We start from the raw sequence: 27,384 nt of genomic DNA, 5'->3' as shown, positions 1-27,384 counted from the left end.
AATGTGTACCGAATGATCCACCACCTCCTGCGATCCGAGGGCCCTCATATTACCGACATACCATGCTCCCCTGCTCCAGCTGCGTTTCTAAAACTATTAACTAAAGAGCTGGCATAATTAAAAGGCGTGATGGGCTCATCGCTACTAGTCCCCTTGGTTAATGGGCCAGAGGGTGCGGGAAGTGCTCCCATTTCATCATATCATGACGTCTCGATTTCCCATTCCCATTCTCGATCTCGATCTCATTCGCATTCCCAGTCTCAGTCCCAGCCCGTCCCATGCCCATTGCTAATGCCATAAATAAAAATCAGTTTATGTGCGGACTCTAAAAAAGTTTTCTTTATGCGCTTTACATAAAAATAAACCACACATAGAGTCGGAAAATGAGATGGAGATGGAGAAACAGTAGGAGGAGGGAATGATGCTAGATGAGGAGGAAAAAATCCGCTTGAACGAACGTGATATCAAGTTTCGAACATAAATCAAGCTCACGCCCCCGAATTCGTATATATGAATGTATATATGTAGGAAAGGCGACCGCAAAGAGTTCCCCTGACTCACCAGACTTCACTCAAACTCCGGCTGAGAACGCAACTCAAACTTTTGGCCAAAACACTAAAAACGACTAATTTATGACGCCAACGATGTTGGACGGGACACATAGTAAATATTTTTATTAAATATTTTATGGTTTTCATTACACATCGACACCAATTTTAGCTTGTGCTTTATTAAAGCCCATGGAACACATGATGCATAAATAAGAAAGCGAGCAGGAGGCGGGAGGAAAGTAGCATGGGAGAAACTGGCGCCAAGGGGAAAAATTTCACTTTCGCCAGAGCCAAGTCAGCAAAAATCCCCGAAGATGTCGAATCGGGATGCAAAAGCCTCGAAGCAGGCCACAAATAAAAATAGTGACACGGGAATGGATGTGGAAGTGGTTGTATTAGAATATTGGATCAATATATAGAACACCCTAAAGGGAATCCTTTTAAAGACCCCCGACAAAACACCTATAACTAAAATACAATCCAATAAAGAATAAACAAATAAAATTAATCATTAAAAAAAAAAGAAATCAACGTTTTTGATTTAATTGGTTTTATTTAATTCCGCACCTGCAAATATGCGCTTCACATACTCGTCATACATTTAATACGCCCCTCGCACACCCTGCAAAAACTTTGCCTTGGCAGAAAATGCGCTGGAAAAAGAATATAAAAATAATAAAATGTGCGAAATGCTTTTGACAATTTCATTCAATTTCCAACTTATTTCAACAAATTGTTTGACTTTGTCAACGAGACGACGAAGACGACATGGAGTTCTCGAGGAGGTGTAAGAGCACTTGGGGGAGGGGGCCGAGCAGCAGCTTCCAGTCGCGATTTGTCACCGCAGACAAAAAGCAATCACATGTGTGCACAGTCTGAGGAGAATCGGGGAATATCTCTGGGTCGTGCACCAGAAGAACAACAAATAAACAGGCAGGCATAGCACACAATTGTCTAATTTTAGAATCTTTAAGATACACTCAAAAAGATATCAAGCGAGCGGGAGAGCAGGACTGGCAGACAGGCTGGAGGCCTTGTCATCGTATTAGGTGTAATATAAAAGTCATTTAATGACATTGACTGACATTTTGATGTTTCATAAAAAGCAACTCGAGCAGACGATGAAGAGGCCTTCAGGGGGATGGCTGCGGCAGGGGGGTGGGATGTAAAGAGCACCAGCCACACACACACAAGCACAATAGTTTGACAATAGCAATAAAAGGCCTACACAGACACTGGCACACTCTAAAGTCCTGGCCCGTCTCCTCAGCTTGACGTACTTGTCGTATCGCCCTGGCATCTTCATTGTTGGGGCTTTTCCCTGGAGCTGGCAAGCCGCCCCCGGCCACCCCTTTTGGCAGGCATTATTGCCGGCATTTCCTGCTGCGGTCCGTACATTGGCGTGCGAGATTTTCCACATATTCAAAATTAATACGTTCCCTTATTCATATCCTAGACGCATTTGTACAGACCGAGCTCCGTTAAGGGAAGCACGTGCTCCCTCGGCGGCTTTCTAACTGCGAAATGCCAGAATGTAGGCGAAAGATACAAAGGAAACTGAAATCTGTGCCGCGGCTTCTTTAATATATACGCAAAAAAAGCCAAAAACTTTAAGGATCCAGCAGGAAAATGGCAAGCGCACCGAGGCAAAACAATTTTGATATATGCAAGCCGACGAGGGCTGAAAAGATTGACTGAGGCGGTCTTCCTCCTTCGGAAGGCCGCCATTGTGCTTTATTGTATTGTTTCTAGTTCTAAGAAATCTGAAGAGAGCCCCACGTTTGCTGCATTCCAAATGGTTTCATATGAAGGAGACCTTGGACCTTTAAAAGTTTTTTGTGATTATGTTTTTGTAAGCGTAGGTTCAAAATTGTTTGATTATTGCCCAAAGATTTGTTAATCCCATGAAGGTTATTGTATATATGTATAAATATAAAATTATTTCAGATTTATTTAAAAGTTTATCAAGTTGGACGTGCATATCCAATAGATTCTCAAAATTAAACGTTAATCAAATAAACATTTCTTTGAACTTGGTTTTGCTATTCATCGATCTTGTGCCCATGCATTTTTATTGGCTTCATCTTCTCTGAGAAACCTTTCAACCTTTTTATAAAGATTACCTTCATTATTATTATTTCTCAATGAATTTCCAATCGATTGGATTTCTTTCAGATTAGTTTTCAAGCTACCGAGATTGAGAAATCCACTCAAGTTACGCGTCTCCCCCAGTCTCCCTGACTGTCTTGGACGCACTGCTAAACCCTTCTTAAATTTCCATAAAACTCGAGTATTGATGCCACTTAATACCGCCTGTCCAACCACTCTCCGCTGACCTCCCCCTCCGGCGTTCCCCGTAACCCGCGCCCCGCGATTCAATTAAACTTTGCACTGTTGCACCGGCTAAGTCCGCTTGTTCACAACTTTCCACCCAAAGTGGGTCTTCATCTTGTTCGGCGCTCGCTGACTAAGCCGCGTTTAAATACCTTGCCTTAATATCCCCCGCTAATCTGCATGGCCACCGCCCTGCGAGTGGCGGGAAAAACCTTTTAGCGTGCATTAACTGTAGCAGACCCACAACAGCAACTATGCCAAAAAAAAGAAAAGAGGAGGAGTCGAGGGCCAGGAGAACTGAAATGTTTCTTAAATGCTCGCCGCCTTCTTGCTCGTCAGCTTCTTATGAATTTAATTTCAGGTACGTAATTACTTTGTAAACACATGAGCAGCGACAAGGAAAAGAGGGAGGAGTTGCACACAGAGAAATCTAGTGTTTATATTAATTAAGAACGCATCTTACCACCTGGTCCAATTCATGTAAAACAATTTTATCATATCATCCGCCTCATATAATTTTTCTTACTTTATAGAACATTCACCATATATACTTTTGAAAATTAGATCAAAAGTTAGAATTAGCAGATTGCTAATTTATTTTTGATTTAGATTATCAAAGTCGAAGACATTTTACTTTAGAAACCAGGTAACTGAAGTTATGTTGTTATTAATTAGTTTTTTTAATTTCAAATATTTTGTGCTTCAGTTTTTCTTGGTGTAAATGTATAGCAAGCCCCGAAACCCATAAAACTCCGGACGCGGCTGAGGAAAAACTTAAAATTTTTTCACCTGGCTCAAGCCAGGGGAATTGGCCAAGAGCTTGAGCCACCGGCGGCCACCACTCGACTGCATCTTGGGGTGGTCTCCGGTCCACCTTCCCGACCTCCGTCCCCTTGGTCAGCGGGTCCAGGCTGCAGTGTTTCTGGGACCTGGCTCGGGCTTCTGTCTTGGTCTTTTGGGCTCTTCGGGGTGTGTGCAACGAAGCAACATAAAAAGTTATGAGTGTCTTGTGAGTTTTGTGCCAAAGTGCGGTTTGTAAGTTCGCCCCACCTCACCCCTCGGCTAGCTACCTGCAACTTCTGGCTTTTACCTCTGCCTCTTTTTGCTACTTGTTCAAAATTTATGCGGTAAATTCTTAGCGCGCACTTTATGTTCGAAGCAAAAGTTAGGGCTACGTGTAGGATCCTCCGCTCGCTCCCACCCCCTCTCTCAGAGCCTCTAGCCCGGTGGCCACAAAACTATGCCAAGTGTCTGCGAGACTCGGTTTCGGAGTAGGTCCGGGCCTGTCGAGCGGATTCGAAGGCTTTCTTGGCAAGGTGATAAATTCCTAGAGCAGGCTACCCTGCGAATGGGGGTCTCAGATTGCTGAATAAGGTTTTTTAAAGCTGTAAGTTCTCTGTTGAAAATTCTCATTCGAAGGGGTACATCTTGCCGAGGTTTAACTACAACTTTTCATTATCTTTTATTGCATGGTATAATATCTGTGAACCATAGTAATTAAAGAGATCGTCAATTTTTGCAGCCCCATGATCGTTTATTATATAGAAAATGCGTTGGAAAGGAATGTTTAACTATCCTGCCTTACGGCTTTTTTTGCTAACTTTCCCAACATACGCTTCTCTTTTTATACCCTTGTTATATTTGTAGTTGCTATATACTAACAATTAAGTTATCGCCGACTTCCGCAATATACTTTTTTATTTAATTTAAGATGCTTGTTTGTTTGCGTTTCGTTAAATTCGTACTTAGTAGATATTGCTTGGGTCAAAAAGTCTCATACCCCTTCGATCTATATGTGTGGGTACAAAAAGGGATCTTGGCTCCTTTAATATAATAAAATAAATCGATCCGGATTGACTACCCCATTTTGTATGATTCCATTTTTATTGAAACATTTAATTGAATGCAGTGAGTGCACCCCAAACCTCGCATTCACTGGTGCCGCCCACTTTGGGTGAATATCTATCTGTCTTCGCATTCATTGCGTCCCTTCCTCCTTCCAGTGTCCTGTTCGGCTTCCACTCGCCGTCCTTGCCGTCCTTGCTGTCTGTTAAGTGCCGCGACGCAAATATTATTAAAGTTTTTGGTGCGTTTCAGCGTGAAATTGATTTTCATACGCCTGCTCGGCCACAATCAAATTGCCGAAGCATGCACACGTTAAATAGCAAAAAAAAAGATATGTATTCCTGCTATGTACATACGTACAGGCGATACCCTGTAGATATGGGGCTGTGTGTTTTTAATTTAATAAGTGCAGCATCCACCCACGATATTCAAATACCCGCACTCCCGCTTTGTTTCGGTTCCGCTCCATCGAAGAGGTCCCTCCTCGCGAATGCAAGTCACATTCTCGATTGCCAATCAGCGTACAATTGAAGCAGCATTAATATGAAAAGGGGGTTGCGGCAGGGAGGGAGCTGCCAAAAAAACGACAGGGAGCCAAAAAGGTCTGTTGACATTTAAAAAATATTACAAATCTTTGTGGGGCTGGTGATGAAAAATAGTGAACAACGAGTTGCAAATAACAAACATAGAGATTTGATTTTCATGCACGTATACGTCGGAGTCGAAGGGTGGGGGGGTGGACAGGTGGGTTAGTTGAGCGGAACGTGCATGCGGTTGAGGTGCAGATATTTGTCATAGGTAAAGCCGGAGTGAAGCTGATCCGAGTAGATGAATGGGTAATACTTTCATTCCAATTTGGCTGCTGAGAAATGGCAACCCAAATTTATACAAGAGAAGATAGCTAACAAAAAAATAGGGCGATATGGGTGACTTAAAATGTTCACTTCAATGTAAGAAGAGTTAACGAGGGAAATCATTAATGACTTCCTCTGCTCAAAAAAGCCACCCAAAGGAGTCAGATCTAGAGCTTTTTGCGTAGGCCATAACCATTTCCACTCCAGGAAATCAACCATAAAACTGAAAAAAAAGTTTTATTAACTACCAAAACCAAACCCTCTCAAAACGGAAAAAACCCTTCAATACCAGACGCCGGAAAAAGCTATCCCCAGAAGCATCGATTTCGAATGAACCCAGCAAAATTGTTTTTCTCGACCCGAATTTGTGCGAATGCAAAGCCCATCCCAAACATGCAAATGTTTGCGAACCCACTCTTCCCCCCACTAATCAAAACTAAATGCACAAAACTAATGCTATTAATTCCAGTAGACAAAATCTGAATAGAGAGAGCCGGAGAGGAGTTCGCTTCGCTTTTGGCTGCCATAATTGACCCACATCATTAGCCGAAAGGAAATGAGCTGCTGCAGCTGTGCTGAGCTCCAAAAAATGGGGAGCAAGGACTCCGCAGCTCCGAAGCTCCAGCTACAAATTACTCGGCGGGAGGGAGAAAATGAAAATGGGGCGCACCGTAGATGAAAACTTGAACGCTGGAAAAAACTGTATTTTGCCATACTTCAAATGAAATTATCTGCACTTTGAATAGAGACGGGGGGTGACTGCAGTTTGTTGTGTGCAGCTGTTGAAAGGGGGTCATGTGCATCGCACCCCTCGTCCCCCAACCACCAAGCCGTTATGGCAGCAGCTCACGCACTCTGCCAATTTGTGTGGGGCAAAGGAAAAAAAGGGGATTGGGGAGGCAGAACTGCACTGGCTCCTTGCTCCTGCTGATGCTCGCCTCTGTTTACACAGTCCAGCAGGGCACCTAACCCACAGCCCCTGGAAGCCCCTCCGAAATCCCTTTCACGTCACCCCCTCCGGCAGACAGAAAGTAAACTGTGCTCAGGCAGCCGGAGCAGCAGCATCCCCAATGCTTTATGTGTTGTCCTTGCCTTGGAACCTCCTTGCCCCCCCTAAGCCCCCACCGCCCCCATCACCACCCACCAGCACAAACACAACCAAATTACTTTGCATAACCATGCAGCTTCAATGGCCGGGTGCGCATGTGAGTGTATTTTATAAAGTAAAACAATCCTGGCGAAAACGAGAAACTTGGGACTTCATGATGGGGCACTTAAACTAGTTCAAAATTTTGCTGCTGCTTCGTCAACGGCTTTCTTTTCGCCGCTCTCCTATCATGTCAACCGAGGGCACATATAGGAGGGTCGTGTAAATAAACACATATACAGGGGAGGGGGGCGAGGACACCTCCATGCGGGTCATACGAGTCTGGTGTTTGTGTTTTGTTTATGGTCTGGGTCGGTATGAGCACAAGCATTTTATATTTCAGGACGCTGGGCGAACTATACTTTGCTTTATGGCACCCCAAAGTACACAGTGTCTGCTGCAAGAACACACACGCCACACCACACACTGCACTCCAGAACTATCCCGCTGCGTCTGGCTTCGATTTTTGTTGACCTTACTCTTGAGGCCTGAAGCCTGCCGCTCAAGGCTCTCCAGACAGGAGAGTTTGCCGTAAGTTCACTGCCAGGCTACCCGGATCCTTCGCCCAGGGTGATGATCTCACAGCTGGAACCACTGCGGGATCTGTGACTGTGAACCCAACCCCTCAGCCGAAAAGAATCCTCCACCGGCTAACCAATTATAAGTAAAAAACTTTCCGCTAGCACAATTCCGTCCAGTTCGCTGGGTATTTTCACTTGGCTGCTCCTGCCAACACCTTCGGTCGAGGGGTTGGGAACCCTAGTCTTTCTAGCCCTAACCCCCAGCTGCGAGGCCCGCCCTCCATGACCGACGCTATTTGTATGCAAACCTCGGAGTTCTTGAGCTAGGGGTTTCCGAGAAAGGAGTGGCCCTCCCACAACCCCATCGCTCCTGCTCCAGACTGCACCCTGTGCCATCAAGTTTGCTTACTGCTCGGCTCAGCATCCCCTTGGCAGCCCAGAAAAAATATACCAAGGAGCTGGTGCTGCCGCCTTTCCTCCTGAATTTACCTTTAATGTCATTTTGTTGCATTTTTATTTATTTATTACAAAGTCACCTCCTCCAGGGCTCGCCTAGCTACCCCCTACCCCCTCACTTCCTGCTTTTACAGCTGCAACGTTCGCATGGGTACTTTGTTTGGCACTTTATTTATATTTAAATTTGTACCTCAAAGAGTGTTTAGTTTCGCCTTGAGCTTAACTTATTTTCCATGGTCGGAAAAGTTTTATTTTTTTTGCCAGCGGGCAAGAAATATGGTCCTGCCGGGCGAGATAACTAGTTGTCGGCACTGAAAATAGACAAAACTGATTGTCGAAGGCAGCACCTTATAGCTGCGAGCCCCAGCCACTCTGCTTCCTTCTGCGGCTGGCTCATCCCATCTAAGTTTTCGGGGAGACTTCCTGCTCGGTATTCAAAAAGCTCTGCCCCCACTCTGGATAAGTTGGGCGAAACTTTTAATCAAGAACCGTTCGACTCACAGTTGGTTGGCCCGGACATTCGGACCCAATCCATTCGCAGATACTAATTCCTTGCAAAGCGGGGATCTCTGTGGCACCCATTGTCATAGGAGGTCCGCTGAGGTTGCCGTTTCATAAACTTTAATCGAAATGTTTTACTTCCATCAGCGCCCTCAACCGGGAGGAGCGCAAAACTTTCACCACTTGCTAACCTGGGAGTGGAGTGTCTGTCACCTCACGGATCTCCCAATCTCCCACTCTCCCCGGCATCCCCAGCTTGCCGGGCACTTTTTCACTATTTATCATTGTCAACTTGAGTGCGACGTTTGGCGCTGCTGCTGATGCCGATGTCTGGATGTGGGGATGCTGGGTTGCTGAGTTGCTCGGCTGGGAGCTGAATGCTGGGACTGGCAACTGGTAACTGGTAGCTGGTAGCTGATGCAAGCGACGGTCGCCGGCTCCGTTGATTTATCTTTCCGCTAAGCAGATGTAACATTATACGCCACAAATACATCCGCCGCCGTTTGCTGACAACTCTAGCCAGGATGGAGGGCGACGTCGCATGCCCAGGGGTGCAATATTTCGTATATTGTCAAATGGGCAAAGGAGAGACCCGAAAATACCCAAAACTCATTGGGTCGGACCCAATGGTCAAAGTTTTCGAGCGTTGCAGAGGTTCCACAGGGGAACGCGGGGAAACGTGGCCGAGGAATCCATCCCAGGCTGTGGCTACCTGAAAGAGGTTTCGACGGAACCAGTGACATTTCATGTTCTGGTAGCTCGCAAAGGGGGAATTTCTTAGGTTGAAGGTAAGATGAGGCATGGAAGGCATTTTATACACTGAGGATAAGACTTTAAAAATGGACTAGTTACTTTGATAATTTCAATTTAATAAGCCACGGAATATTAATATGTCAACTCTTGCTATTAGTGTACGAAGTCATGTCTTAACCTTTCCATTGAATAGAAATGTTTCATTGTGTTAACTTTTATATAAAGGCATCTCTGGTGGCACTCTTAACGTCTCTCCAGCGACCTTTTCTCAACTGTAGGCAGAGTATCACCACATTCGCATACTTCAGCCACCTCCCCTGAAGCTATAACATTCTCTTTATCTCTTGCTGGTGTTTAAATTTTTTAACAATTGCCGCCAGCAGCAGCAGAGCAAAAATTTCGAACCCAACCAAGTAAAAAAGCAACTACGAACAGGGAAGCGAGCGAAATAAATATAAAAGCTTCCCAGCAAAGCGTCGGCAGGTCAAAACCTGGGCACGGCCTGGCCAGAAAAAGACTGTCTGTCGGTCGTCGGAGACCCGAGAGATTCCATTCCAGAGACTCGGACTGCAGACAGGCCAGAGACTCCCCCAGCAACGTTGTTGCTATTATATTTATTATTATTTTGCGATTCAAACGAAGTGATATAAATGTGTCACGTTTTGCGAGTTCACACATAGTCGGCTCCGCTCCGCCCGTCTCCACTCGCCCTCCTTAGCAAGATCTGCGGATCCACAGACACCGCATCGGAGCCGCACAGGTAACAGCAACAACAATCAGCTAACACCAACACCAACGCCTCCTTTTGTTTTCCAGGCCAGCCCCTCACGCTTGGCCAGCTTTACTCTGATTTTGGATACACTCTAAAACTGGGTATCACAATTCGACGTTTTGACTCTTATAAAACGAATTGTTTTGAAAAGAATGTAATATTACTTCATTATAATAAAATACTCAAATTACAAAATTATTTAAAACACAAGTATACAAATACTCAAGTAAAAAATCAACCTCTTTTTTGTTTAATATTAAAATCATATTGTTACTTTAAAATTAAATTAATTTAATGCATGAGAGCTTTGAATATAATCGTAGGCAGATAAAGCGCATTATACAAAGAATCAATCGATTGGTGCGGGTAGGGTATTCAAAACTTTGACCATAAAGGCCATTCTTTTCAGTTTTTGTTTTGCTTTTTTGAGCTCTGTTTGGTTTGCTTTTCTTTGGGAGGTTTTTGTTTCTGTTTCCTTTGAAAGTTTGCGCAACAATTTCGTGAGCGCTGGAAGATGATTTGTGTTCCGAACTGAACTCGACTCAGCTCTCAACTAACTCTGGCCTGGACGACTCTCCACTGGCTGGGTGCCCTATCAGATACACGTCCAGCGGGCGTTTTGACCGGTCCCCGTTGCAGCCAGTATCCACTATCCAGTACTCAGCATCCAACATCCAGCATCCAGCATTGAGCATTGCCCGCCATCCCGAGCTGGACTTAATTCTGTTGTTTTGTTGGCTTGGCATTGTGCTGGCTGCCGGCTTCGAGTTGGACTGGCTTCTTTGCATTATTCCTGGCCGGACCGCGTGGTATCAGTTACTGCTGATCAGCATTAGCACCTCTGGTGGAGGCCTCGCCTCGTGAATTGCTCGTACGTGTTGGCTACGAGGAGAGGGCCATTGTGCATCCATAAGATACACGAGTCGGGCCATCATCGTCGTCATGCGCACGGCGGTGTGCGAAAATTATGCGCCATCGGAGGGAAAATATGCCGGCATGGGCATGGGCATGGGCAGGGGTGCGGAGCTTCTGCCCCTCGAGTGGCGAGCTCAAAACCTAATTTGAGCCAGGCCGTGGATTGATCCATGTGTGCCAGACTCCGACGCGGACTGCATCTAATTTGTGATAATCTGTGGGAAGTACACCGGCAGACTCCAATTGCAATCGGAGTAGAGCAATTGTGGGAAGATTTCCGAAGAAGCTCGAGATGCACTCACGGCCGGGATGCTGGTGGGGCAGGCCAGATGGAGAAGGTGTTGATAGTCGACTTAATTATGATTATATAATGAAATGATTGGCAAAGAAATAACATATGTACGGTGGTGTAATTCAATGGAAATTAGTTGATTACGGCACTGATTGCTACTTGTAAAATGTGGAAAGTCTTTGGGAGCAGTAATTTAACCGATCTGCGTATTGGTAAGAGGGTGATCTAATGGAATGCAGTTTTCAGTAAAGTGGATTATGGAGAAATATTATCTATGAATAGATTAAAGTCTTTTTAATCGTGTTTAAAAAGATTCCTCATTTTCTTAAAGGAACGGAAATTCTTTTATTTATATCTTCCCATATCTACAATCCTTTTAAAATGCTCTGTTAGATTTCCTTCCTCCCACTTTCACTCGTTCAATTCCAATTCGAATTCCGTCAAAATGTGTTTAACCCAAAGATCCCACATGCAGCCCATTATAATTGGGCTTAACCCTGTTTTGCCTCCCCTTCGGATTGAACCAGTTGCCTTGGCAAGCAGACAAACCGCAACCCAATCAACTTTCTTGCTGCCAACCCCATCACACTAATTGTATGTCCTGGCTTGACTTTGCCAGGACTTTTCCAATCCCAGCCCTTCTCCCTCCACCTCATCCCCCGACGTTGGCCTACCTGTCGTTTGTTTTGTAATGCAAATCTTTTTGCTTTCATCTGCTTGTTATAAATCGAAAGCTATTAACCAAAAAAAGGGGAGAACTGGGGAAGGGACCAACTCAAATTTCTATGCCAACTGAGCACCCACCTCCATCAGCCTTTGTGGCATGTGTGTGCTTGTGTTATTTGCATTTGAATCATTCGTTTGTGCGAAATCAGATTAAATCGTATAATCGAATCTGATGTTATATGTGTGGGGCCATTCTACATATAAAAACGATGACAAAGAACTGATGCAGGCGCAGGAGCAACCAATCAGATGGACAGCAGCGCAAAAAAAACGGAAGAAGAAAAATTTATGTATTGTATAAAAATCAATAGCGAACGGAGGCATTGAAAATCCTATGCACATAAACCCGGGCACGTACAAAACGTTTCTGGCTCCAAAAATAAAAAACACAGAACCCAAAAAGGTGGAAAGCGGTAAGCTCGGCAGAGGGAAAAGCAACCACAGGAGCTCCCCAAGTTATACCAGACACATGCGGCGGGAAAATACTTTTCAAAGTGAATCAACAAAGTCGAAAAAACGGGGAGAGAAAGGGTTGAGGGAGGGCTCCTGTTGAATCCGTTGGCAAATGCCAGAAATCTTTTTGTCTCAGCTGATCAAAAACAGCAACAAAGTAAGGCGAGAATACACAGAAAAGTTGGCTTGTTGAAAATTCAAATTAACTCGATCATAAAAGCCAAGATGAGACCCGTTCGAACCCTCCTCTTTAGCCAGCTTGAGCTGCTCCACCCCCTCCCCGGCCCATCCTTGTTTGCCCTACACTTTACGCTACATTTTAACTTCAAATTAAGTTTGTGTGCACGTAGCAAACACAACAACAACAACAACTGGGGCTTAGGGGGAGGAAAACCTTTTTGCCTTTGATTTTCTATTTCTTTTTGGCCTGGCTTGCACTTTTTTTGCCGCCTCAAGTGGCCTCAAACAGCATTCGACTTCGTCTTGGCTTTGGTCGTCTTGGTTTCTGTGAAAATAGTTCGTTAGCCTTTCCAAAAAGAAGAAAAACTAAATTGTGTTCCCCCGCCCGCCTCCCATCGCCCCTCCCAACCATCCGACTTGCCATTCAAAAAAGCAAAAAAGGGCAAAAGACTTTTCGGAGTCAGTGTGTGGGTGATTGGTTTTGAGCGAACCAAATTATTGGCATTTATTTCTCGTTTTGACTTTGTGAGCGTCACAACTGAACCATCTAATGCGCTTACATGGCGAGGGGGAGGGGGAGAACGGAGAGGGGCGGTTCGGGGTCCAATCTTAATGCCGCCTAATTAGCAGCCTGAATGCGCTAAGACTACAAAAGCAGCCAAAATCAGCAGCCGGCAGGACGAAGCTCTCCAGGGAGCGAGCGGAGAAGGAAGCGAAAGTTTTGGCAAATTGAAAATGCGCAAAATGACTTTGACCAAATCCCCGGTGCCAATTGGCAAGTTACAATAGTCGAGCTGGATGGGACGCGGGGGGGTGGAAAATGCTGAATGAGCGGAAAGTGGCACAAGGAAATGCTCTGCCAAAGGGGTAGAAAATGCACAAAGCGGGGAATAGTGGACTGATGAAAAATGGTTTGCGCTTGGTGATGAAAAGTTCCCAATTGTGTGGTTTTATTTGAGATTAATTTCTGATCAGCATGATGTAGCTACATGAATTTCCGATAGAAAATAAACAATTTGTTTTATCATAGCATCTATGCTACTTAGTACCACTCCTCCAAAGGCAAAAAAGCTGACATTTATATATATAAACATATTTTATTTCATCTTTATATTTTACATAGCCACAAAAACTCTGACATTTCCAATTTTATTTCATTTCACAACGTGAGATAAATTCGTTATTGCGATCTGAGCAGATCACTTTCAGTGTTATTTGCCAACTTGCTCTTTCACAATTAACTTAAGCCCAGAGCTAATCCCAAATTCCATTAACACGAGAATTGAAACATCGAAATGAGCAAGCAGCCGGCGATCTACATTTATGACATTTCGTTTGTTCACCGATGATTTGCCGGATCACGAAATGACCCAGCAGATCCTTTGATAGGCCTTGTCAAACCCCCTGTCAGTGCCATTATACCCGCTCCGAAACCGGCAATTCTGGCACTTCGCATATGTGGCAAATCCTAAGCCAATCCGATCCCAAACCGAGCCGTCCATGGAAGCATCTACTCATCGCAGCCAGCTTAGCATCCATCCCCTGAGAACATCGCCGATTTCACCCCTCGCCTCTGGGTACCCCTTGCACCAGATCCTCAGCTGCTGCTGGCTTGCTTTGTATTCTTTTTTTGTTCAATTTGAATGATTTAACATAAAGCGAAAAGGTAAAACTGAGCAGACACAGAGGAACACCCCTCTGCTGCTGTTGTTGCTGCTGCTGCCATTGTTGCTTCTTCGGTCTTTATAAGTGCGATTCTCCGACTCCTTGCAACACGCGGCCAGAAAACTTTAACAACCAACAACAAGCTGGCAGCGAACGAACGCGCGCAAATAATTTCAATCGTCGTGAATCATGAATAATTCAAAATCATCATTACCAACACCTTTTGAGCCGGGCCTGGGAACAGGATAAGAGGCAGGGAGGGGGGCGGAGGCGGGGGCGCGTCGTTCGGCACGCGGAGTGTTGCCCAAAATGTTCACACTTCCCAGAGGCTGGCAAGCTGGCAAACAACAACTTTTGCTCAATCTGCAGTCAGCGCTTCGAGTGGACAATGGGGGTGGGGGGTTCGAGGAGGGGGAAGCGGAGAAGGGCGGCAGACTGAGGAGATGCCGCTCAAGTGCTAAAGTGAGGCGGATTACCAAACCAGCAAAAGCAAAAGCTGAAGCTGTAGCAACCACCAAAGCATCGACTACTTGTGCAGCACCCAAAAAAAAAAACAGAAACAACAACTGAAAAGAACACAGGGAGAGAAAGGTAGCACTCAAGACCGAAATAGGTAAATACCCTAAGGAGCTATAGTTTCTAAAATTCCAAGATCATTTATCATACAAATGATGTTAATTCTGCTTGGTATGAAACAAATAATATAATTAGTATGTGGGATAGTACAAATTTAGATTTATTAAAACGAATGATTTAAAAATAACTTTAAATGATAACTGAGACCAACTTCTTAACCGCAACCACGCTCTAGACGACTTGTCACTTTTCTTGAACTCCTTTCTGCACTGTGCAGATCATTCTCCCTACCTTTTAATAACATCGATTAAATAAATAGGGCTATTCATTAAAAAAATTTTAGATAAATACAAAAGCTGGACTCTGCTGATATTTCTGACATAATTATAGGGCGATTAACTTAAGCTAACTTTACCAATCCTACAAGTATTTGTACTCTTAGTTTGCATCTCCTTAACTTATCAGAAAGGCCAGTACCCAGTCAGTCAAATTCAAAAGTTGTTTTACTTTTATTGTATGAATCCTTAAGCCCAAATCAAAGTACTCCTAGCCAGGGTATACAAAACTGAAACAACAAATACCAAAAAACACCTCCGCCCCCTTGGCACGCCTTAGTTTGAGGTTGCTGCTGTTGTTGCCGTTGTTGTTCCATCGTCTATTGTATTCCATCGTCGAAATATGAGGCACGACTCTGGCATTAAACTTCAAAATAAAAAAGATACGAAAATAAAACGACCGCTGCAAAATGCCAAAATGCAGCCGTGTCGAGGACTCTGGTGTTGGCCAGGCCAAGAACAATAAAACGGGCACAGCACCAGCACAGCGTCGAAAAATACAGAAAACAAGAGGAGCGAAAAGATAAGCAGGCGGAGACGAGCGATGGATGCTGCCGAGGATGAGGACGATAGGTATAGGTGGTGGTCGGCGGATGGCGGATGGCGGATGGAGCTGCTCGCAGCCACTTCAGACATGGGATGTGCAAGTGTTGGCCAAGAAATAAAAGTTGCTGACCTTAAGCCAAGTCTTGGGTCTTTGTCTTTGTCTATGCAGCCGGAGTAAAGTTTTATTTTTCCCATTTTGCCCTCGCTTTTTTAGGGATATGAGGCAAATACAAAAAGTTAGTACTGCAGATGTGGGTGCGGGGAGGGGGTTTTGCAGCAAGCTGCAGTGGCAGCTGTTTAATAAGTTCAAGCAATTAAAAGTGTTTTCAGAGGTTGCCACAGGAGGTGCTTCGTGGAGAAACTTCTGCTAGTCGTAGACATTAATAGGCGCATAAAACTGGAGTGGCGGAGAAGGTGGTTCGAGCAGGGTTATGGCGTTGGCTTAACGATGTGAGGATCATAAATGCGGCTTAATGATGCCACCACTTTGACTACACGAGAGGATTTCAGTTTTCTTCGAATCTTGCGAGCAAGATGGCTGCCGGATAGGTTTAGAGGCCGAGGTTGCTAAAACACGATCCATTAATACCCCAAGCGTCCTTCAGTCCATTCACTTCCTCAATTTCAAGATTTGCCCCTCTTAAACATTAAGAATAAATTGCAGCCTTACTTTCCGTTTCAAAATATCAAACCCAGACTCCGGTCCGTACATTAAAAGTGCCCCAAACAAAATCCCACATCAATTTGGGTCATTAAAGTTCCGGGGAACACAAAAAACTTTGCCGCCAAATGCAGCCATTAAAACTGCCAAACAAAATAATTTCCAATGGCGAGGCTCTGACGGCAACAACAATCAACTATTAAAAAAGGTAGAAGCGCAAAGAAGTGCACACAAAATCAAACATAAAATTAATTTAATGGCCTAAACACTCACCCGCACTTCCCTGGGCAACTTTGTTTGCCAAAAAAAAAGGTTCAATTTGGGGGGCATTAAAATTATGGAACAAAGTAGGGGAATATTTCTTTAAGCTCTCTGATATTTATACATATATAAATTGGATGTTTACGAGGATATTTTCCCGATGTTTGTTTATGACCGGACTTTTATACTTCTATACGGCCAGCTGCCGCGGAGTGGAGAGCCTGCCACCAGTCGAAGATAAACGTTCCATCGCTAATTTGAGTCTTTGTCACGTCTTACCATATGGAAATATTATTTGTAAATACTTTTATGTTCCGTACGTGACCAGGTCGGGGGTTCCGGACACATGTGGAGCGCGTGCGGATCGGGGGTCACTTCATAGAGTGCGTAAATGGTGCCCGGAGACAGCAAGCTCGGAGCGACTTCGACTTTGTTTTTTATTGGGGCGACGAAATCAAATAAAGCGCTTCGAGTGGGTGCGGAAGCCTTCTGCCCTCGTGCACAAGTATGAAAAATGTATATTGCAAATTTGGCAAACGCAAATCCCTCGAAGAGGCAGAAATGTCATCGTAAAACTGCCAGACGGCTTAGCGATGGCAACGAACGAATAAATAAAAATTATTTCCAGATGACATATCAACGCGACTCGCTCGCTGCTGACACCTTAAAACCCAAATGCGCTTATAATACAAAATGTTGCGTGTGCCCCTCAGGGGCGAAAGCCTTGGAAGGAAAACCAAAAATAAGCGGGCCAAAATCCAGACCGGTACAAATTGAAACGTTGAAGAAATTACAAAACTGTGCAGACTCGCCGTCAGAAGTGGCTGAGGATGCGGGGCAGGAGCGAGGTGGGCAGACTGGAACTCGGAACGAAGTCGGAGCCACTGAAAGAGGATGAGGACGAGGATGAGGATGAGATGAGGACGCGGCCGCCGAAGAAACGGAGGCAGAGCTGGCGAATCGCAACTGTCAGTTGCCGGGCTCCCCGTCTCAGACGTCAACTTAACGTGAATAATTGTCTAAATCCCAACGACAAACACTTATTGTCCTGGATTAGCAGGCTGCCGGAGAAAGAGACCTAGGGATAGGAATAGGGAGAGGGAAAAAGAAAACCGAGAGGGGATCGAGGGAATCGAGGGAACTCGCACCAGAAGCCCAAGGACTGCGTGTAAAAAATGAGTGGCAAAAACTTTGAAATGTTTTCCCTACTTTTTTATGCCACAGACTATTTCAGGGGATATCAAATGGGTATATAAGATAGGTGTTAAAAAAGTAAAAAATTATAAGGTACTGCTATAGATATGTATATAAAGCATACTCGAAAAAGGATAAATGCTTTTAGTAAGTAGTTCGTTAGAAATGGAGTCAAAAACATTTAAATTGCAAATTAAACTAAGTGCATTCAGGCCGTATACCAAACTGGGGAGTTTATGGGAAAAAGAAAACTATAACTAATATTTGGTTCTGATATTCATTAAATGATGTCCCAGGTGAGATATAAAAGACAAAACTAAAAGGAATGAAGTTTCAACAAGCCGCTGTGCAAGTGATATTCACCAATTAAAATCTTGAGAGTACAGTGAGCATTTCCTAGCCGTAACCTTTTACTCCCAGAGGTCAGTAAGCTCTTTCTATTTGCCTCACTTAGGGTTTTCCCCAGGTGCCGGAGCACTGCAGACTGGTAAGCGTTTTAAATTTAACAAGCTAGCAGCGTTTGGTCAGGATATCCACCATGGGCGACATCAGAGCAGGTACGAGTAAATAAGGAAGAAGTTTCAGCACCATCGCGCCCTCCTCCGTTTCTCTCTTCTGTTTACCTTCTGCATTTCTTTGCGTTCAATTAATTTGCTCACAATTTGGATAGCAAAAGAGCCCAAGACGAAGTAAAGCTGGGGCCGAAGAGGGAAGAGGGGATTTAGGTTTGAACAGGGGAGTTATGTACGTATATATCTCTCTACTCAAAGACAAAAAGCAAACTTTAAGTAGCAAAAGTAGCGGGCATGCAGAAAAGAAACCATAGGGAGCGGTGGCGAGAGGACTCAATATGTAAAAAGGCATTGTGGAAAGTTTCTCCAGGAGGAGCCAGGCCGCCTTCTGGATCCCCTGCGGAGGCAAAAGTTGCCCAAACTATCCGTGGAAACCCCTTCACAACTCGTAGACCCAGCTGAGGAACTTGCAGCCCCAGGTGAGCGTCGGCAACTTTTCGATTTTATTGCTGAACTGGCAAGTGCGACCCAACCTGAGAATGCGTTATGTGCCATTGCAATTGGTACTGAATCGCAATGGCATCCCACACGTTGATGCCAAACCAAAAATTGTGAGCACTTTTTCGCAAAAATGAGGAAGGATATATATTAAGTCTAACTTGGAATGGTTAAAATTTACCGCATAAATCTTACCCATTGAGCCAAAGTTTGCATATACTTAGTGGATGATAATTGAATGACAAGAAAGATTAAGATTACTTTTAAAAAATTAGAGTGTCCCGTAACAATATTAAACAAATGTATAGGTTTTAAAGTTTTACATTAATGAATTTGAAGTAGAGCTAAACAAAAGTAGGGATATCCCTTTTTAAGGTATCTGAGGTATGTAAATTGTGATATATGGTATGGTACAGCGAACCCTTTCCCAACCGCTATTCATGCTTCATTAACTTCGTTCCCGAAATTTCTTAATTAAAAACGAGTCCACCCGTCGGGGAATGCATTCAATCCAAACAGCCCAACAATCCGAATTCGTTTACAATTGCCAGTTGGCTGCAAAGGATTAGTTTCAGATTTGTTTACCTCTCTAACAAGGAGCACAGGGGTAGCCGTAACCCCGGAGTCGAAACCGGTTATCAGAGTGGGTTTTCGAGGAGGAGCGGAGAGGCCGAACCTAGCACGGTCTGACTGATATATGAGCACTCGCACACAGCAAGGAACTTATACGAGTCTATGCAAATCTCGGGCAGAAAGGGACAAAGTTTTTAACACACCGTGCAAAGCCCGGGCTCGGACAAAAAGGATATACGAGATGATATATATGCAAATGCCATTTGAGAGGGTCGCCGTAGGAGTGGGTCCTTTCTGAGGCGACAAGTATGCTCGCAGCGCAGCCTGCTGCTGGTAATGTCCTTCAAGGCCTACGAGGGTCCTGGCAAGCTTTTAAAACTTTCTAGCCTGCCGAGGCACAGGCTTTAAGCACGACGAATTTCAATTAATAGCCAGAGACAGACACACGCTCTCCGGCCGAGAGCCATTTCCTGCCAGTGTCCTTTCGGCCCGCCCATTTCCTGCCGCCCACCGCCCTCCGGCTGGCCGACACTAAGCCCAAAGGCTGCCATCGGCTCAGCTGTGTGGACCACCAAGTTCACTAGACAATTTATTTTTGCTTTCGATTTTCCAAGCTGTCAGTTCACGCTTAAATGCGCACAGTTCAATTTAAAATGGGTAGCCCAGGACATGCACAAGGATACGCCTCTGTCAGCTGCCGCTGCCTCGGCAGTCTTGTATCTGGTCGACTGTGGATCTGTGTATCTGTGCCTATCTGTGCCTGACTGCAGTTGCACTGGCAAACTGGGTTAAGAGGTTGTTATCCTTACGCCGTGTTTTTGAAAATAGGCAACCAACTTCGTGGCCCGAGCCCCCTGGTGGCCTGTTTGTGATGCCACTGGCTCACATCCGCCGCAGACACACGAAACGTCCTGGCTGCCAAACCGCAGAGGGAGCGAAAGAGAGCAAAACCCCCTGCTGATGATCACAAGGATTCCTCGTCATCCTGCCGAGGATGATGATGATGAAATTATGAGCGCAAAAGCATTTGCATTCATTATGTATGATTTTTTACTCCTCCGCTGGAATGTTGCGCTAGAAATTAAACTAACGCCGCTCGTTAGTCTCAGTCGCAGCTCCGGATGGGGTGTTATATGGCCATGCAGGGGGTCCAAACGGGCTGGCGGCTTAAACGCAATTGCACAAAGCGTTAATGGATTTTTTCGCATTTCTTTTGCCATTTTTATTATTATTTACCCTTGGTAGTGCCATGCGTGCGCGTGTTTCTGTCGGAATGCGGTCTTTGTATGGGCACTTAGTTTAATACTTGGGTTACTAATTAAAGACGCAGACTATTTAACCGCAAATGAAAAATTAACTAAGATAACATAGCAGAGTAAAACCAAACATGCCAATATTTAAGACAAACGAACACAATCATATTCTCTTAAGGGAAACAGCCACACCTTAAAAACTATTAAATATTTTTTCAAAATATTTTGCATAAACATTGTCAACAATCTAAACTTTCAGAAAATATAATCATGTATTTAATAAAAACAATAGTTACATACATAAAAAATCCAAACTTTCCTATTTTTTTCGACAAAAAAAGGTATATACCCCCTTAAGTAGATACTTTCTTTAAACAAATAACATTAAAAATAATAGCTATCTATCAAGTTCTTTCAAAAGAACCCAGTTAAATTTAAAACTCTGCCTTGAGCTACCCTAATATAAAATCGTCCCATTCTTTTCATATTAAGTGACATTTCTGCGGAGATTGGAGTTTTCTTAACCATTTATAACTTTATTATCGCCTGCCCATTGTTGATAACTTCCTTTTTGTGCGTTAAATGCATTCAAATTCTAATTTCCCGAGCCAGCTTTTTGCCAAGGGATGCTCCTGGCTAAAGGTCCTGGTCCTTGTTGCGGGTCCTGGTAGCAGGAGGGCCACTTTTTCTTGTGCTAAATGATTACACTTAACTAGATTTGCATATATTTAAACATTTCCTTATGCGCACGCAACACGAATTGTGTGCACGTGGTTCTCGGCTCTCCGGCTGTGTCCTGTGTCCTGTGCACAAAAGGATTATTAAGGAGCTTCATATGTAAATGAAAACCAAATGCACACACTACGACAGAAGGATGTGAGCGGAGCGGGGAGCGGGGAGCGGGGAGCGAGGCAGATAACCTGGAAGCCACAGTTTGGCAAACACAGGCGGCAGGAGCGGCTCCAGCCTCAACTCAGAGCCAGACAATGTTTGCCCTGGGATCCGGAGGGGAATCCTGCAGAGCCAGGGAGCGTGCGTGTGCGGGGGGGCTACCTTGCGAGCCCGGCTAGAAAGTAGGTGAAAGCCAGAGGCAGACGGAAAGCCAAATGGAGTGCCCGCACCCGTTCGCTCGCTCGCTCGTTCGTTGGCCCGTAATTTATGCTTAAGATAAAGTCCTTGAATAAATACATGGAAAATCCTTTGAAATTGAAATTAAATACGAATATCATCTTTTTATACTTGCAGAGGGATATAATTAAAAGTGAACTTTTTTCTCTAGTTTATTTACCCTTTCCTTGTTAGGACGGGGTGGCTCTAGCGCCATGAACGTCGCCTCTTGGTGTTTGAGTTAGGTTGTTTGGGTTTTATTACGGAATTTAGGATGGGATATATCCTATAGCTTCATATAAGAGTGATCGGAATAAGTTTAATATTGTGTTTTATCTATACACTTTCTATCTATTTTTCTTTATAAGTTGCTTTAATTACTATTTCGATCCACAAAAACTTTGTTTTTAAATAGGATTGGTTTAAGTATTAAGTGCATCATATAATATTTAATATAATTCAGAGTATCACGCTCTTCTGTTTCGGAGGGAGGCTGAGGCAGGGGCTGCAGACAAAAGGCGAACGGGAAATGAAATTAACATTTGAGTGCGCTTTCCCAAAATTAAACGAGACTCCACAGGAATCGAGATGTGGGGAGTCCGGCCCAGGCACACACGTATTTATTTATTGAAGCTTCTTTGGGTCTTAGTTGTGTGAGCCATCTTATTTAGCATTTTTGGCATTTTCCCCGCTTGCCTCTCGCTCGCTCTGCCGATTTGAGTCTGCTTGGGTCGGGGTAAGACTCCCATAGATTGTGTGGCAAAACATTTTTCTTAGCCATTTGCCATATGAAATTAATTTTACAGTCAGCAGGCAGAGCCATGTGTGCAGCTTTCAGTGGCAAATAAGCAGAGAAACCATTTAAGGCGAATTTATTTTGAAAGGGGGAGGTTCGGGCTTGCGGTTACCTCTGAAAAATTGCAGGGAAATTGGAGAAGCTGACTGTAGAATATATTCTGTTATCTAAATCGTTTGTGAGACAAGGCTTCCCCAAATCGCACTCAAAAATAATATATGGCCGAGTGAATTGCTGGCTAAAATTTAATTTCGGGTCCTTTTCAACTGTTGCATACTTCTCAGCTAGTCTATCTTGTCTTCTCGTATCCTTTCTTCAAATTTCTATTCCCATTTGTATTCTCGTTTTGGCAAATGAAGTTGTTTCAGCTTTGGGTTTTGGCATTCACAATTCAGATTCTCGTTAGCTTCAGTTTTGATATGATTTCCTCGCATCTCTTGCACTGGATTTCCCACGGGCATTACATATTAACTATCCTTTCTGTACTCGAACGGGGATACAGATTAAATCTGCTTTTCATTAAAATTAATATTAATTTTACCTAAACACACAGGTTCAAATTGCATTTCCACAACCGAAAAATCCCATTGAAGTTGCAGTTGTTGCAGTTTGTAGCTTTGCCCAATTGGCTCATATAAATTGCATTGCATTTTTCCAAGCGCCCCTTTGGCAAAGTTTTATTATTGGAAAAACAAACATATTGCTGGTTCTCTGTTAAACTTTTGTTATTGCATTTTGAATTTGCGGTCGGGAAAAGGGTGGGGGCGATGGGTGGTGGGTGCAGAAAAGGCCTCTGGCTTGGGCATAGAAAAGCAAAGCACAAAAATTAATTATGAAACATTGTTGGAAATTGTGTAAATATGTATCAATGAAAATGCAAGGCAAACAAAGCATTCTCTCGTCGAAATACAAAGCCGGCTCGTCCCAGGTGAGCCCCAAACATTTAAATGGGATTTGAAAGTGATTTTCAAATCAATGAAAACAGTTTACAAATATTCAAAACAGAAATTGAAATATTTTCATAAGAATTACAATATCTCTGGGCCATGTTACTCTTGACTGGCACTGAATTCCGACACTATTCGGGACAAATAAATCCCTCGAATAATATGGCAAATTTTTCACTTTCCCCGACGCGATTCAAACATTTTTCAGCAGACCAACAATCGCAAATGTTAACCAGCATGGAAATTGCATCGAAATTTCGGGCGCGAAAATAGATACATCATAGATTTTGTTACCTAGTCAATTTATATGCGACCGATTTTAGTATGCCGGCGGTCCAAGCGAATGGAAAACCATCGAGAAGTGTCTAAAATGTGCAATATAAGTGCGGAGGGGAGGGGAAGGGACGGGGCAACGAGGCCCATAGGCTATATAAATTTCAATCTATCATTTATTTAAGTCCTAGGCCAGCGGCAGAGGAGCGGCGGCCTACCGAGGCTCTCATTGCCATAAATCCCCATCAGAGATACGCGTATATTTATTTACTGCAGCTCGCCCAGAAACAGATATAGACACCCCACACCCCCACAGCCTCACACCCAAAGTGCCACACAGTCGGGCAGAGAGGACATTGCTGGGCGACAAAAATTGTAGCCGAAAAATAAAATAGCTCCTCCTGCCCAACACCGCCTTGTTTCATATTTTATTTGTGTTTTATTTCTGCCTTTTCTGGTCGTTTTCTAGTTTTCTCCACCGACGCTTCTGCTGCTCCTTTTTGCTGTGTAAATATTTTGTAAAATGCGTTTTTCTTTTCAGTCGCCTGACGCTGCCACTGCTGTATCTTTTTATACACCTCGCTCGTCCTGTATATATAGCGCGCAATGAAAAAGGATTTTTTGCCGATTCCCGCCGGGCTGCCAATTTTTATGGTTAAAATATTTGTGTTGCTCTCGTTGGGGCGCGGGAACCTGCTAAAATATTTATGACAAGCGCCGGGGAATACCCGGCATACAATATACAATATTTCAATACAGCGAAAATAAAATTCTTAATGATTGGTTGGTAATTAAAAAAGTCCAATTGAAAGTGCCCCGAAGTGGAGGGGCGAAGAAAGCGGGGCGGGAAACTGAAGTGGCGGTCGTAAGTAGCCCAAATGAATTTTTATTGCTGTTCATTAGGCATCGAATGACATCGAATCAATCAATTGTGGCATGTCGATTCCAGATCGGAATGAGATCGTATAGGGGCGGGCCGCAAATGCAAAAGAGGGTTATCGAAAGCGAAACTATTGGCTAAGCCGGAAGGCCCTTCGATACATGGGCATATGGCATTATATTCAATTGTGTGCCATCGGGGACCTTCAACATTGGCCACAGTATCCCCGACAAAACTTTTAATTACCCTCCCTCTTTTTCTCTCTGGTTTCCATTCTGGGCTTGCCTGCATTCGGCAATTCCAATTAAGCTATCATATTCTTGTCCGGAAACTTTCCCAGAATCAAAACTTGTGCCTCCCGCCCCTGCCCCGCCACATATTTTACCGCCAGAACTGGGCTAACGAATATGTTCAATTTGGTTCCTGGCTGCCAGCCGAGCACAACAAAAACTTTATCTTAATAATTTCCATATTCCATAAGTTTAAAATTTTCCACAGTAAAACTTCTCTAGAGCAAAATATTCGGAAACTCGAACAATCGACTATGCATTTAAAACTTGGACATATACATATCTTAAATTCTCTTAAAATATAGAGGCTATTTCTAGGCTCAATCCTAGGAAATCAAATCGTAACTTTAACTGCATAATTGAAAATTCGTGAATCAAATTCGACACAACAACTTTACTTCGATTAGCTTAGGTTTCATAAATATATATACGTTTAATGTGTTTTTTTTCAATATAAGAATTATATTTTAAATACATTAAAACATTATAACATATGTACATCAATCTTTTAAAATAGAGTAACCCTTGAATTTAATTTGAGTTTGGAATTGTTTTTACTGCGCTCTCCAAATTTTTTTTAATACTTTAATTTATTTACCATGGTTTTATTTCCTAAGCATTTGGGTAATAAGTCCGACTTAATGAACTAAAGACTAAGTAATGTTTGAAATAAAATTCGAGAAAAACACTTGAAAGTAAAACCGTTATAAAAACAATCGTTATACATACATATGTGTGAATAAAATATTATATGAGTGCTTAAGGCCTCCCGTTGCACTAGTTCCTAAAACCCCTTGCTAGCTTGTAGTGTTAACTATAAGATAACATTAAATAATAATAATATATGTATGAATAAAATCTACATAGATTGCGGTCCCTGACCAATCTCCCTAAAAACTGTTCTAGTTATGGATGTCAGACTGTATCCTTAAGAGAGGATGTGCAGCAGGGCGGATGAAACTTTGAGCGCTGTACCTGCAGCAGTTTACCCGCTCTTGGTTGGGGCACTTTTCCCATTTTCTTTTGTGGCAAAAATGCAGAATGCAAAGCGGCAAAACCTTAAAAAAAAGGAAATACTGATTGAATGGCATTCCATTGAAGTTGATGGATGCATTAAGGGGTTCCCCGGTGCCCCCTGCTCCTCCTCCTACTCCTCCTCATCCCAGATATCACACACACTAGCGCAGGCGAAGTTTTGTGGTAACCGAAAACACACACAAGGCAAGCTCAGAAACAGAAACAGACACAGAAACAGGACAAAAAGGGACAGGGACGGGGACGGGGAAGCAAAGAAGGAGGCGAGGGCCAACCTGCATGTGCAAGGCGCATATCTGTATAATGGATTGCACTTAACATGCCACACACAGCAACCACAAGTGCCGCCACAGGACCCCCTCCCCGGCCCTGTCTCTCTCGCTCTCCCACCGCCTCTCGGGCAATACATCATTTACGGAACTCAACTCACCTGAGGCTGGAACTGGAGCTATCGGAAAAAGTCTGTCGCTACTGCTGGCGTAATCCCGGCTACGTAACGTCTAATCCTTTTGTTTACGTTTATGGTTATGGTTATGGTTGTGCTTGCACACACACACAGTCACAGTCATCCGCGCGCTCGTAGAGTGAAATTTAAATTTCGGCACACATTACGTGGGCGGCTTCGCGTGGCTCATCCGCCCCGTTGCCAATTGTTAAATCCCGCCACTCACACACTCTTACACACCCGCGCGCAACGTAAGCCGTAAAGCGGAAGCGTAACGGTAGACGGTTAACGGTTAACGGTTCGCGTCGCGTAACGTTCAGCCAGGCGTCCTGTCCTCTTAATGTCCTGCAATTGTTGTTGCTGCCAGGAAGCCGGCTCAAAAGAGCGAGACGGAGCGACGTGTGTTTTGATTTAATTCGCAAATTATGTGCTGCTTAGTTCGCGGCACCGATCCGATTTGCATATGAATGCCGCACAGTGAAACCGAGTTTTTTCGTTTACAACGTTTTATTTACATATTCTTGGGTATTTTGGGCAGAAGAAGCACTCGCCGCGCTGCACAATGTTTCACGCACAGTTCTGTCTCGCCTTTTCGTGTTTTATTTTGGGAGTTTTCCTAGTCGTGTCGTGCTGCAAATGCTTGTGTCTCGGGCGAACCATCCGCCCCGTGTACCGCTCGCTGGGAAAATTCGAAAGTAACTGAATCCAATGGGTTGGACGTCGAGCCAGCAGCGGTGGCAACATCGGTGTTTTCGATGTTCTTCCGTCTTTAACAGAGTGAGCGCAGAGACTTGAGTGGAAAGTAACAGAGTGTGTACGAACTGGACTGGCATCGTTAACAGTGCGCGTGAACCGGAGTGGAATCGATGTTTTTCGATGTTTTCGTTAACAGTGCGAGAGTAACTGAGTTCGCTTTCGGCCGAGAGTGAGTGATAGAGAGAGAGGGGCCTTTGTTTACAACGCTCTCCCTGCCGTTGCGCATGCGCGAGAGAGTGAGCGCAAGAACGCGCCTCTGTTACCGTCTACATAATTTAATTTTCTACCACCTAGGCGATTACAGAGAGCGCCCGCTAACAGGGCTTTCCCAACAGCGGCAGGTGCATCTGTCGGGGCCCTCTGTTACGGGAAATTGAAATGCCAGACGGCAGTTGTAAAGGTTCAAATGCCATGCACGTAGGCTAATTACCACAATGTAAACAACATTTTTGTGCCGCGCGCAATGCAAATTAACATTAGA

The 27,384-nt window shown here is 44.1% G+C and overlaps 1 protein-coding gene across 1 annotated transcript in view; it reads right to left on the bottom strand.

The window, feature by feature from the left end:
- The window catches only part of LOC108041329 (MOXD1 homolog 2), a 109,654-nt gene extending 82,798 nt beyond the window's left edge, over nucleotides 1-26,856 (bottom strand). The window contains exon 1 of the mRNA XM_017119222.2: nucleotides 26,133-26,856. The gene's annotated coding sequence lies outside the window, so the exon portion shown is untranslated. The remainder of the gene's footprint in view (nucleotides 1-26,132) is intronic.
- Between the last annotated feature and the right edge of the window lie 528 nt (nucleotides 26,857-27,384).

This window comes from Drosophila rhopaloa, unplaced genomic scaffold, assembly GCF_018152115.1.
Source record: "Drosophila rhopaloa isolate 14029-0021.01 unplaced genomic scaffold, ASM1815211v1 contig_171, whole genome shotgun sequence".
In the NCBI taxonomy this organism is placed as follows: Eukaryota; Metazoa; Arthropoda; class Insecta; order Diptera; family Drosophilidae; genus Drosophila; species Drosophila rhopaloa.
This window is presented reverse-complemented; position numbering and strand designations above follow the sequence as displayed.